This window comes from Amblyomma mixtum, chromosome 10 (genome assembly GCF_055824585.1).
Source record: "Amblyomma mixtum isolate Tamu chromosome 10, ASM5582458v1, whole genome shotgun sequence".
Classification (NCBI taxonomy): Eukaryota; Metazoa; Arthropoda; class Arachnida; order Ixodida; family Ixodidae; genus Amblyomma; species Amblyomma mixtum.
The window spans coordinates 128,892,361-128,905,079 of NC_143021.1; the positions used below are offsets into that span (position 1 = coordinate 128,892,361).

The following is a 12,719-nucleotide window of genomic DNA, read 5'->3' on the forward strand; positions in this document are numbered from 1 at the left end:
AAACTGTTTCTTTGTTCTTGTTTGCCTTAGGTATTGCGGTTTATCATTGTTTGCTTGCTTTGTTACACCTATTGTTTAATATATCTGTCTTTCATCGATTGCCGAGTACTGCCCTACAAGCCTTTATGGCTTGGGCAGACTTGTCTTAAAGATTGTATTCTGTTCTCTGAAAATAAAGGTGTTTATTATTATTATTTTTATTATTAGCTTGCTTTCAGTTTTACATTACACATGAATGCTAACACGCCAGAATCATCTTTACACCTTCTAGGGCTCTATACGGCCAATTTTTATTCATTTAAACTTCGCTCGCTTTCTTCCAGTCATCTAAGTGCGCGCACAAGGCTGCACAACTACGCACGACCGAACGGTTGCTCGCCAGATGTACATAACGGGAGTGCGAGAGTACAGAAGTACATAATGGGAGTAGCACTGTCGCGCCTTTCACGAAGTGCACATGTGGTTTTTACGTGTTAGGCAGTAACGTCGCGCGTTCAAGCCAGCATAAAAAATTAAAGGGTGTGAGAAGCGGTAGCTTCACGATTGTTTAGCCTGAAAAATGCCAAAGAAACGCTCAACAAACCGCACAACAAGACGCTGCCACTCTAAACCATCGTGAAGCAACCGCTTCTCACTCCATTTAAAAAAAGCTAACGCGCCGTTTATTTTTACGTAACGCACACCATTCCAGGCGAGCGGTTCCAGTTGTGGCATAGGATTGGTCAAGCTATTCTTGTGTTGCGCGAAGTGCAGTGCTAGCCAAAAGAAAGTAGACCAGCAGAACCTCTGGTAGGAGGTGAACGGGATGACACAAGGCGCTCTCGTCGCGCCGGAAGACAGGTGACCAAAGTGTCATTCTATTCCAGTTACCATAGCACAAGTTATGCCACAGTGCTTAAACTATAAGCTGTTGCGCTGCACGTGTTGCTCATTGGCCAAGCACAAATGTGCAGTCGGACCACTGAATACTTTTCCATAGGGCGCCTCGGTGATTTTTTTCTTTCCGACAGTGCTCACGAACCTAACTTTAGACGGTGAAATGAAAACCTATCTGGTTTCATTGGTTTGCATGAAGCAAGAAGCTGTACGTGATTCCTGTTCTTTAGTAATATCACTCGAGCTTCGACTGTTCGCTCCATCAGGGCTCTATGATGTAGCGAATCGCAAGACTAAGCAGGAGTGGCTGCATGCGAACGAAGCACACGGCTGGGCGCCCGTCGGTTCATAGCATCTTCCTTAAGCTGCGCGCAGCTCGCGATTCCATTACTGAATAATCACTTTGTCTGGCATGTTCAGGCTGAGTCAAGTGGCGTTTACTACTTGCAGCATGACCACCGTATCTGGCGAATCTCGTAGTGAGCTTTGGGCTTATTATTATATTTGCAGAAGCTTTTTCTATCTTAGGCTGTTCACAACACAAAAAAATAAACACATAAACACAAAAATAATCCCTGGATTACGCGTAAAGTCTTGCACCTAAAACGAAAACTAAAGCGATTAAAACGAACACGTGCCTGCCGAAACGCTGTTGAAGCTGCGCAAGGTGCTCTACGACAGGCTGTGGGGCAATCAAAACGGCATTATTTTGAGCACACGCTACCAAGCTTCATTCAGAATGCTCCGCAGAAGTTTTGGAGACACTTGTGCAAGAAAAACAAACCTGTCGACCAAATTCTGCACAATGGTGTTCTTATCACTGATAAAACAAGCATTGCTGGGCATTTTAACAGATATTTCCACAGTGTTTTCACGAAATCAAATTCCCTCTTATGTCACCCTGCTGTGTCATGCCATCCCGAGCCAAGCATTGTATCTTCTGCAGGTGTGTTTTCAGTGTTGTTGAATCTGAAAAGAAAAGTGTCTCCTGGTCTAGACGGAATTGCAAATATGTTCTTGCGCCGTTATAGTGAACTTTTATCCCAATTTCCAGCCATAAATTTTCATGCCAGCCTTTCAACCGGCACTGTTCCCACGGATTGGAGAGTTGCGCGGATTGTGCCAATATTCAAAAAAGGTACACCTCATCTGTTACTAATTTTCGTCCGATATCACTTACATCTTCTTCTTGTAAACTAATCGAACACATTGTAGCCACTTACATTGTAGCCACTTACATAACGCATGGATTTAGAGAGGGCTTTTTGACCGTCACTCAATTAACTTCAGTTGTACATAGTTTTGCTGACATTCTAAACAAAGCAGGGCAGATGGACGTCATTTTTCTAGATTTTAAGAAAGCGTTTGACCTTGTTTCTCATGCCAAACTAATACATAAGCTTGAAAATATCGCTCTTCCTTCTTTTATAATTTCTTGGGTTTCTGCTTACATTTCCAACCGCGCCCAGTTCGTCAGTATTGATGCCCATTGTTCCAATTACCTTCCGGTCACTTCTGGCGTGCCGCAAGGAAGTGTGCTTGGACCACTACTGTTTTTGGTCTACATCAATGACATTGTGGATGTAATTAGTGAACCAGTGCAAATCAGGCTTTTTGCCGATGATTGTGTTTTATTTCATGAAGTCAGATCCTACGAAGACCAAGTCATCCTTAATTCTAACCTTCACAACATTCACTCATGGTGCAGTCGATGGGAGATGGAGCTTAACAATGACAAAACAGTCTTTATGAAAGTGACCATTAAACAAAGTAGCCTATCATTTCCGTATGCCCTTCCAAATCATCCGCTTCAGGAAGTTAACGAATACAAATACTTAGGTGTTACTATAACCAATAATCTTAGCTGGAACAAACACATAACCAACATATGTACGTCATCCTTTCGGAAACTTTGCTTTCTTAGGCATAGATTAAAAGGTGCCCCTTCTAGTGCTAAGCTTCTAGCCTACACATCCATCATCAGACCGAAACTTGAGTACGCATGCACCGTCTGGGACCCTTACACAAAACATAACATTGAGGCACTGGAAATGATCCAGCGAAAGTGTGTTAGATTCATCTTTAATAAATATCGTTCTACTGACTCTCCAACCACTCTTATGGCACAAACAACATACAGACATTGCAAACACGAAGAAAAATTCAACGATTGAAATTTCTTTTCCTACTCAAAAATAACAAACTCTCCATGAACCCAGATTTAGTTCTTAAACCGATCACAACGCGACTAACCCGGCATCGTCACACGGAATCACTTACACCTTACAGCGCTAGAACCAATGCTTTTAAATACTCATTTTTTCCTCACACAATAACTCAATGGAATGAACTCCCGCCTGAAGTTGTAAACAGCATCGATGCCATTAACAAAATTGCTTATTAATAATTGCTAAGTTGTTTTGTTTTTGTTTTGTTTTTTCCCTTGTTCTTTACTATGTTCTATTACTGTTTTGTGCTATGTAATGTGCTATGTAATCTGCCGCGCCTCTTTTTTTGTGTTTTTGCCCCTCCTGCTTGGACCCATCTTTGGGTCTGCAGTATTCGGTAAATAAATAAATAAATAAATAAATAAATAAATAAATAAATAAATAAATAAATAAATAAATAAATAAATAAATAAATAAATAAATAAATAAATAAATAAATAAATAAATAAATAAATAAATAAATAAATAAATAACAAAGGGCTTCGTGCTCTATGAGATGCGCCAGCTAGCGCCTCATGCTGGTCCAAATCGGGCGCTACAACATTCGGCTGGTTTTTTTAGAGCGCTCGCTTCTGCTAGAGCGCCTCAATGTGTTGCTACTTTCCTCTCGTAGCGGTTGTGCACCCTCGGTAACTCGGGAAGTTGCAACCAATCGGCTCAGTACCAGCCCACAAGCGATACGACGCAGCGGTCGCTATTGGCGGGTGCCGAAGTGGCTGTGACAGTTTCTTCGTGTTCAACTCGAGTTCTGGACAGCCTTCAATGAAATGAATTAAAATGCATCCGCCACAGTCATCTAGCGTTTTTTCGCAGTGTGCAGCCGCAGAGATCACCCGCACTACAACGTCAATAAAAAAGGACTAATGGAAAAGGAAACGTATGGAAAAGGACTAATATAGCTACATTCTGTGGTGTCGGTCTCTGCCTTTTTGACGACACACCTCTGTCACTTCGCTTTTGTGTCCATGGAAATCCAGTGCATGTTCACGTTTTCCGACGGTTACGGCAGTGGATTAGGCAGACCTGCATTTGTGCTCACCGGGAATATAAACGGAAATAAAAATTTAACCTCTAAATGAACGGAAGGAAATGCTTCCGGTAATATTGGGGTTTCGGTGCCATGTATGCGAAACAGTGCGATAGACAATCGAAGGAATTCGGGATGCGCGCGGCGCTAGGGACGATCTAGCAGGTGATTTCCAACCTTGCTTGTGTGTTATGAGCATCAAGGCAACAACTCTCGCCGCGTTCGTATATTCACTCCGTCGTAGGGCGCTAATGAAGCGAACAGTCGGTACCTAAGTGATGTTGTGGAAAACACTGAGGAGTCTGCATACAAGGCGCATAGTTAGACATGCAGGTTAAACATAAAATGAAAAAATGTGTGTACCATATCCAAGCACACAACACATTCAAACAAGATCACACCTGTACTTCGCATAGAGCATCGATGGGTGATCAATTGGCCGTTCCGTAAGGATATGTTTGCGAAGAGTACCAGAATTTGTTCTCTAGTGCGCACTATTCTTTCTTTCCGCCCCTGACGAAAAGCTTGAATCGGCAGAGCCAGCCACGGATTCCGTGCGTTTGCGGAACTGATAAAAAGTTTTGTTTTGAGGAAAGGAAATAGTGAAATGAATTCCACGTATATCCTTCGAGACGCGAACGGCACCGGAAGGAAGAGAAAAGGAAAAGGGTGAAAGAAAAAAAAGGATGAAAGCGGTGCCGTTGTAGAAGGTGCCTGAAGAATTTCGACCATCTGGGGATCTTCGGCGTCGACTGACATCGCATAGCACATGGGCGCCTTCTAGCGTTTCGCCTGTATCAAAACGCCGCCGCCGCGGTCGGGTTCGAAACCGGCAACGCCGGATCAGTAGCCAAGCGCCCTAAGTGAGCCACCGCGGTGGGTTCAGTTAGGATAAGTCGGGAGGGCTGCAGTTCCTACAGGCATTGCTATTTTTGAAAAGGGGGCAAAGTATTAAGATCGATGTTCAGGCCATTGCATATAAAAAATAGTGGCAGTGATTGGAAGCGTTTAAGAGCCGTGGGAAATGTAAGGTTAGGTGTAATTTTTTAAGACAAATCTGCTGGCAGCCGTTTGTCCTTGGGGCGGATCGTCAATGTACACTGTTCACTTCCAGCTTGAACATGACTCCGTGCCACCTCTATTGCGAGCAGCGCCTGATGTTCCGGACAAGCACGTCACTGCATTTGGTTTGGTCTGAAGCAGCAAACTGAAGCAGCAGAACACAAACCTCAGTCGCACATTGACCATCGTTTGGAGCACCGCCATTGCAGGGCCGTGGCGCATCGCTTAAACGCTGCACCACTTCGCCAGGAGGGGAATGAGGACTCCCAGGGATTAATGAATGCAAACTAGTGAATGACCTGCATATAGGGCAGTTAACCCATTGCGCTATCTTTTCATACCCTTAAGGTGTAGCTTTGGTGTCTGTTCCATTTTGTTTTATATTCCGGGATAATTTACTGCGAACAGTGGCTAAGCAGCTGATAATTTGTATATGGACATTCTATTATAAATGTCACGCTGATACAGACATATCAAGCGCAAAGCCAGTTTTACAAATTTTGTCACGGAAGATAGGGCGACACGTCGCTAACCAGCAGAACACGGCAGCCAGCCAGCGCGAGACCCTTCAACGTCTTCCTCGTCAAGCGCCACCTGAGAACACCAGGTGGCATTACTCCCCCTCCCAAAAAATGAAAAAATATAAAAGCGAGGCTGGAGCAAGAGCAATGAAAGGGGAAAAGAAACAACAGCACAAGCACACAAAAAAATGTACAAGGGAGGTGGTCGAAGGTGTCCCACGCGACAACTAGCGGAACACTGAGCGTACTGCCGATGACCGCGTGAAGTACGGCTTCATGCGGACTACGTGCACAACCTAAGAGCGGGGTGGGCGACGCTGAGGCTGCACTGTCCCGTCAGGAAGAACTTCGTAGGTCACTTCTGTTACAAGGCGCAAAACTCGGTAAGATCCAAAGCAACGGCACATCAGTTTTTCAGACAAGCCTGGGCGGTGTACCGGGGTCCACACCCAAACTTGGTCACCGGGACGGCATTCGACGTGCCGATGACGGAGGTTGTAGCGGCGCGCATCCATGCTCTGCTGCCGCTGAATGTGAAGACGGGCAAGTTGACGTGCTTCCTCGGCGCGCTGAGCGAACTTCTCGGCGTGTGGCGTGAGTGGGTGGTCATCAGTGCAGCATGGAAGCATGGCATCCAGTATCGTCTGAACGTCACGTCCGTAGACCAGACGAAATGGTGTAAAGCGGGTCGTCTCCTGGGTGGCCGTGTTGTTGGCGTGCGTAACGTACGGGAGAATCTCGTCCCAGGTTTTGTGCTGCGAGTTTATGTACATTGCGATCATGTCGGCAATCGTTCTGTTCAGTCTCTCTGTGACCCCTTCGTCTGTGCGTGATAGGCAGTAGTTTTGCGATGACTCGTGTGACTGACCTCGAACACGTCGCGCATGAGCTGTGCCGTAAACGCCGTACCTCGATCAGTGATTACGGGGGACGGTGAGCCATGACGCAGCACGATTTGTTGCATAAAAAACTGGGCGATCTCAGATGACGTGCCACGCTGCACCGCTTTAGTTTCCGCATACCTTGTTAAATAGTTGGTCGCGACTATGATCCATTTATGACCGGCCGATGACACAGGGAATGGGCCCAGAAGATCGATGCCGACTTGATCAAACGGCGTCCGAGGCGGTTCAATAGGTTGGAGCTAACCCGCGGGCTTAAGAGGGGGCCCCTTACGACGTTGGCACTCGCGGCAGCCTCTGACGTAACTCTGAACGGCGTGGGAAAGTTTGGGCCAATAATACGCCTGGCGCACGCGTGCAAGTGTGCGGGCAAAGCCCAAGTGGCCGGAGGTGGGCTGATCGTGACAAGCAAGAAGGATATCGGCGCGGCGGTCTGCCGGAATGACGAGGAGCTACGCTCTGTCAGCAGTGCTGGAGTTTTCCTCAAACAAAATGCCGTTCCGGAGGCAGAAGGCCGGCAGGTTCCTAGAAAATTGTCGAGGTACGACAGAAGCTCGGCCCTCCAGATAATCAATGATAGGTCGCAGGTCTGGGTCAGCTCGCTGTCTGGTCATTAAGTCTAAGTCGCTGACAAATTCATGAAAACCACCCTCGTCCTCTATCCTATCACCGGCTAACCCGACGCGTGCGCGAGAGAGTGCGTCATCATCTTCGTGCGTCTGGCCAGATTTGTGCGAATAGTGTAGACGAATTCTTGGAGGCGGAGGCTCCATCGGGCTAGGCGCCCCGATGGGTCGCGAAGATTGGCCAGCCAGCACAAATAATGGTGATCGGTAACTACTTTGAACGGGCGGCCGTAGAGGTAAGGACGAAATTTCATGGTTGCCCACACAACCGCGAGGCATTGCTTTTCTGTGGTCGAATAGTTTGTTTCAGCGCGAGCAAGCGTGCGGCTTGAAAACGCGATGGCACGTTCCACGCCACCTTGGCGTTGGACGAGTACAGCCCCGAGGCCGACGTTGCTCGCGTCACTGTGGACTTCGGTTTCAGCCTCTTCATCAAAGTGCGCTAGAACAGGGGTTGTTAGCAGTCGTCTGCGCAGCTCGACAAAAGCCTCCTGTTGCTCGGCGGCCCATACGAACTGTGTATCATCGCGCGTGAGGTGGTACAGGGGTGCGGGGTGAAAAGTCATCGATGAAGCGGCGGTAATGTGCGCAGAGACCCAAAAAGCGTTGCACACTTTTCTTTGTTGTAGGAACAGGAAAGTAGGCGACAGCAGCAGTTTTCTCGGGGTCGGGCTTAACGTCATCGGCACTCACAAGGTGATCGAGAAACTTCAGCTCTTTATACCCAAAGTGGCACTTCTCGGGCTTGAGCGTCAAGTCGGCCGATCGGAGGGCATCTAATGCTGTCCTCAGGCGTTCAAGGTGTTCGGCAAAGGTTTCGGAAAACACGAAGACATCATCGAGATAAACCTAACAAGTTTGCCATTTGAGTCCAGCGAGAATGGTATCCAGCATCCGCTGGAAACTTGGCGGCGCTGAACATAGCCCAAAAGGCAGCACTTTAAATTCGTACAGACCGTCGGGGCTCACGAAAGCCGTTTTTTCGCTGTCCCGCTCGTCGACCTCTATCTGCCAGTACCCACTCTTTAAATCAATTGAGGAGAAGAACTGGGCGCGACGAAGTCAGTCGAGCGAGTCGTCGATACGAGGCAGCGGGTAGACGTCTTTTTAGTGATGTTGTTCAGTTTTCGATAATCGACGCAGAAGCGGAGTGTCCCATCCTTTTTCTTCACCAGCACGACAGGTGATGACCAGGGGCTGCTGGAAAGTTGAATGATTCCATCTGAAAGCATCGCCTTCACCTGCGTTTGGATCGCCTCACGCTCCTTCGGTGAGATACGGTACGGCTGCTGACGGATAGGACGAGCATCGTGGGGCGTAATGATGCGGTGCTTCAGAAGAGCCGTTTGCCGGACTTTCGACGAAGAAGCGAAACAGGTAGAGTATTCGAGTAGGAGGGCACGTAGTTCTCGCTGTTCAGTCACCGAAAGGTCCGGACTGATGTCAAGAGCATCAAGGGATGGGCGCACAGGTTTAACAGCTTCGAACGCTAAACATTCAGAAATCTCCGCTAAGGGGTCGGCGGATGCGATGGCAGTAGCACGAAAAAGATGCTGGGGCTCGTTAGTGAAGTTAGTCACCAGGAGTTCAGACCAGCCGTCGCGGAGATGGATGAGACTTCGCGGTGCGCTGATGCCGTGGGTGAGCAAAAGGGACAGGTTGCCTTCTGCGACCGCTGTCCCTTCACGTAGTCCGTCGCAGTGAACACTCACAAAAACACTGGCGCGTGGCGGAATCCAAAAGCTCTCGGCGGATATTCGAAGGGCAGTGCGGCGTTGACAGTCCTCGGAGTAAACTTCAGCTTTCTCGGTAGAAAATGTGAGAGTGCGCTTTCGGAGGTCAATAATAGCTCCATACTCCCGGAGAAAATCAACGCCAAGGATAAAGTCACGGAAGCAGTCAGGTTGAACTAGGCAGCTGACAACAAATGTGGTGCTGCGAATTTGGACTCTTGCCGTGCACAGGCCAAGCGGAGTTACGACATGTCCGGCAGCCGTGCAAATCTGCGTGCCGGTCCATGGCGTTATTACCTTTTTAAGAAGCGCCGCTAGCTTTCCGCTTAAAATCGAGAAATCAGCGCCAGTGTCCACCAAAGCACTAACCTTACAGCCGTCGAGAAGCACGGGTATATCGAACGAGAATCGATCTCCGAGTTCAGGTACTGCAGTCGTTGACTTTAAATCGCGGTCGATCGCTGTTCGCGCTGTCGGGGGGTCTTGTTCGCATCGATTGCCAGCGGCCTCGCCCCCGGAGGTCACTCTCTTTAGTTTTCCCGGCGGGGACTTGGCGAACCGTCTCTGCGCCATCCAGTAGGAGCTTTGGGGCTGTGGCGAAGGTCGGCGTGGTGATGGAGGCCGAGACTACCGCTGGGGAATTGTCGCCCTACGCTGCTGGGCCACGTAGTCCTCGATCTCCCGAGGTCCTTGACCCATTGGTGGGCGGATCATGTCGACAGGGATCCCCTGCAGCCCAAGCTGTCGATACGGGAACTGGAGATACAGATGACAGGGTTCCCTGCAGTGAAAGCACAGGCGGCGCCGATCTGGTGCACGCCACAGGTCCGTCTTTCGCTGGGGCGGTCGTCGGTTGTCGATGTATGCGTCGGGGTTTGCGGAAAACAGTGAGCCCTGATTGGACGGAGGAAACTGCGCCGAAGAGGGCGCAGGACGTAGCAGGGCTTCAGCATAGGTTGGCCGACGGTACTCCGTGGGAACAGGCGACGGGTCAACAGACGGGAACGAAAGTCTCAAGGCTTGAACTTCTTCGCGGACGAGGCTAGTGAGAGAGCCGGCCGTCGGCAGGGGAGCACCGAAACGCGTCTTAAGCTCTTCGCGCACAACGGAGCGTATCAGGTCACGGAGAAGATCAGGGTTAGCCCCGAAGGCAGGAAGCGGCTCTGTAAGTGAAGCGGCGAGTACCGGCCGGTCGCAGGTGGTAGCCCGCCGCAGGAGCATCTTCTCCATCGTGACCGCTTCCGTGAGAAACTCAGTGGACTGCGCACGAGGTCAGCGAACAGTTGTTCTTTAACGCCGCGCATGAGGTGGCGCACCTTTTCTCCTCGGCCATGGCCGGGTCAGCTTGCCGGAAAAGCCGGATCATGTCCTCCACGTACATGGTGACACTCTCGTTCGGCATCTGAATACGAGACTGCAAAGCCCGTTCAGCCCGTTTTCGAGAATCTGTGCTGATGTAGGTCTCCGGGAGGTGTCGGCGCAACTCGTGCCATGATATTAAGGCGTCTTCTCGGTTCTCGTACCAGGTACGTGCACCATCCTCCAGACTGAACAAGACGGTTCGAAGCTTGGCGGCGTCGTCCCACTGGTTGAACGAGGCGACGTGTTCAAACTCGACCAGCCAGTCTTCGACGTCTTCGAGCTGACTGCCAAGGAATGGTTTGGGCAGTCGTGGATTCGGCAAGGTATAGTAGGCTGCAGATTGCATGACAGGTCGATGGGAGGGTGCTCTGGCAGACTCCAATGGCCCGTGTTCGGGAAGTAGGCCTTGGTTTCTCCGGCTTGCATGGTGCGCAGGGGTGTCCACAAGCGAAGGACTGGAGCCCAGCGTATCCGGAGGAGTATAAGACATATACAGGGATCTGTACCCAGCACCTCCACCAAAATATGTCACGGAAGATAGGGCGACACGTCGCTAACCAGCAGAACACGGCAGCCAGCCAGCGCGAGACCCTTCAACGTCTTCCTCGTCAAGCGCCACATGAGAACACCAGGTGGCAATATATTTTAAAGCTATATATGTTACCGAGAAGAAAAAATTCCTGAATGGTAGCGTATGCTTGCCTTCATCAACCGAAGAGGCTGCAGAATTACCAGTGCGGGAATCCACCATAGAATTACGTGGTTCTTGAAGTGGCAGGCCGATGCATGGTTGAGATAGGCAATCGCGCAGGGCATGGTAGGCGACGCCGTATACGTCCTCGATGTTGTTCTGATGCACGCAGAGCAACATTCAAGGACAGTAACCTATTGCCATGCGCAGAGCTGCCATCACTCGTTGCTGAATAGTGTTGCCAGAGTAGTCGACGGCCAGTAAGGGCTACCCCGGCCACAGAGCTATATACACGGCACTGTGTGTCTGGGTCGGGTTCTCCGGCTCTTCGGTCAGCAAGCTGGCGGTGACCACAGTCCTCTGCACTGTCCAGCCAAGTGTTGCTTCGCGATGACCAATTCCCAAGGCAGCAGCAATGCGCATCAGCAGTGCGGGACACAAATCATAAGCAGGTGAAATCCCAAGGCAGTGGACCCGCCACACATCTATGCACTGGCGATGCGCCATCCAGCCGCGCAGCCATGCTATCCGCCGCAGACGGTATTCGTCGCACTCAGCAGCTTGGACGCCTTCGCATACCATTTATTGGGGTTTAAAGTCCCAAAGCGACTCAGGCTATGAGGGACGCCGTAGTGAAGGGTTCCGGAAATTTCGACTACCTGGGGTTCTTTAACGTGCACTGACATCGCAAGGTATACGGGCCTCTAGAATTTCGCCTTCATCGAAATTCAGCCGCCGCAGCCGGGATCGAACCCGCGTCTTTCGAGTAAGCAGCCGAGCGGCGTAACCACTGAGCCACCGCGGCGGGGCCCTTCTCATACTGCACGGTGAATGTGGGACGGCGGCAGTTCCCGGAGCCGCGCGGCAGCCACCACATGTTCTGGTTTGGTTTGGTTTATGGGGTTTAACGTCCCAAAGCAACTAAGGCTATGAGAGACGCCGTAGTGGAGGGCTCCGGAAATTTCGTCCACCTGGGGTTCTTTAACGTGCACTGACATCGCACAGTACACGGGCCTCTAGAATTTCTCCCCCAAAGAAATTCTAGCCGCCGCGGCCGGGATCGAACCCGCGTCTTTCGGGTCAGCAGCCGAGCACCATAGCCACTGAGCCACCGCGGCGGCACCCACCACATGTTCTCTTCGTCCAGAAGGCAGAGGTGCGCAGGATTGAAACTACGCAGCATAACTTGCATATTTGACATGTGTATAGCCGCCATTGAAGAGCCCTGTTCTGGTGCTTATGCGCTGATCCTTAGCCAGCATCCCTGGATGTTTGAAAGTGCGCACTCTCCTCGATTAGGTAAGAAACACAATCAGTTCACTGACAGTATTTGTTTTTATTACATACGTATTAGTGCGTGGCTTCACGTGCTTCTAATGGAGGAGAGCAACGAGCGCGCTCTTTAGTCATACTGCTGATAAATCTTATTCATTTGTGTCGCATGCTGGAATGGTTTGATCTGATGACTGACTTCAAACCCTTGGCCTGGCTCTATGTCCTGAAGACCTAGCGCTAAGATGTTTTATCATTCTATATCTTGCGATTCTTCGCTAATTTTCTGGAAGGTACGAAAATATTCATCTCATAAGAAACATTTCCAAGCACTCCCGAAATAAAAAAAAAATGCGTTCAGCAATGTTATCAAGTATGATTAATACGAGCGACGCAGTATTTAGAAGCAATGCGGCTGC

At 49.7% G+C, this 12,719-nt stretch overlaps 1 pseudogene; it reads right to left on the reverse strand.

Moving 5' to 3' along the window:
* Positions 1 to 547: 547 nt before the first annotated feature.
* On the reverse strand, positions 548 to 10,827 carry LOC149326927 (uncharacterized; annotated as a pseudogene).
* Between the last annotated feature and the right edge of the window lie 1,892 nt (positions 10,828 to 12,719).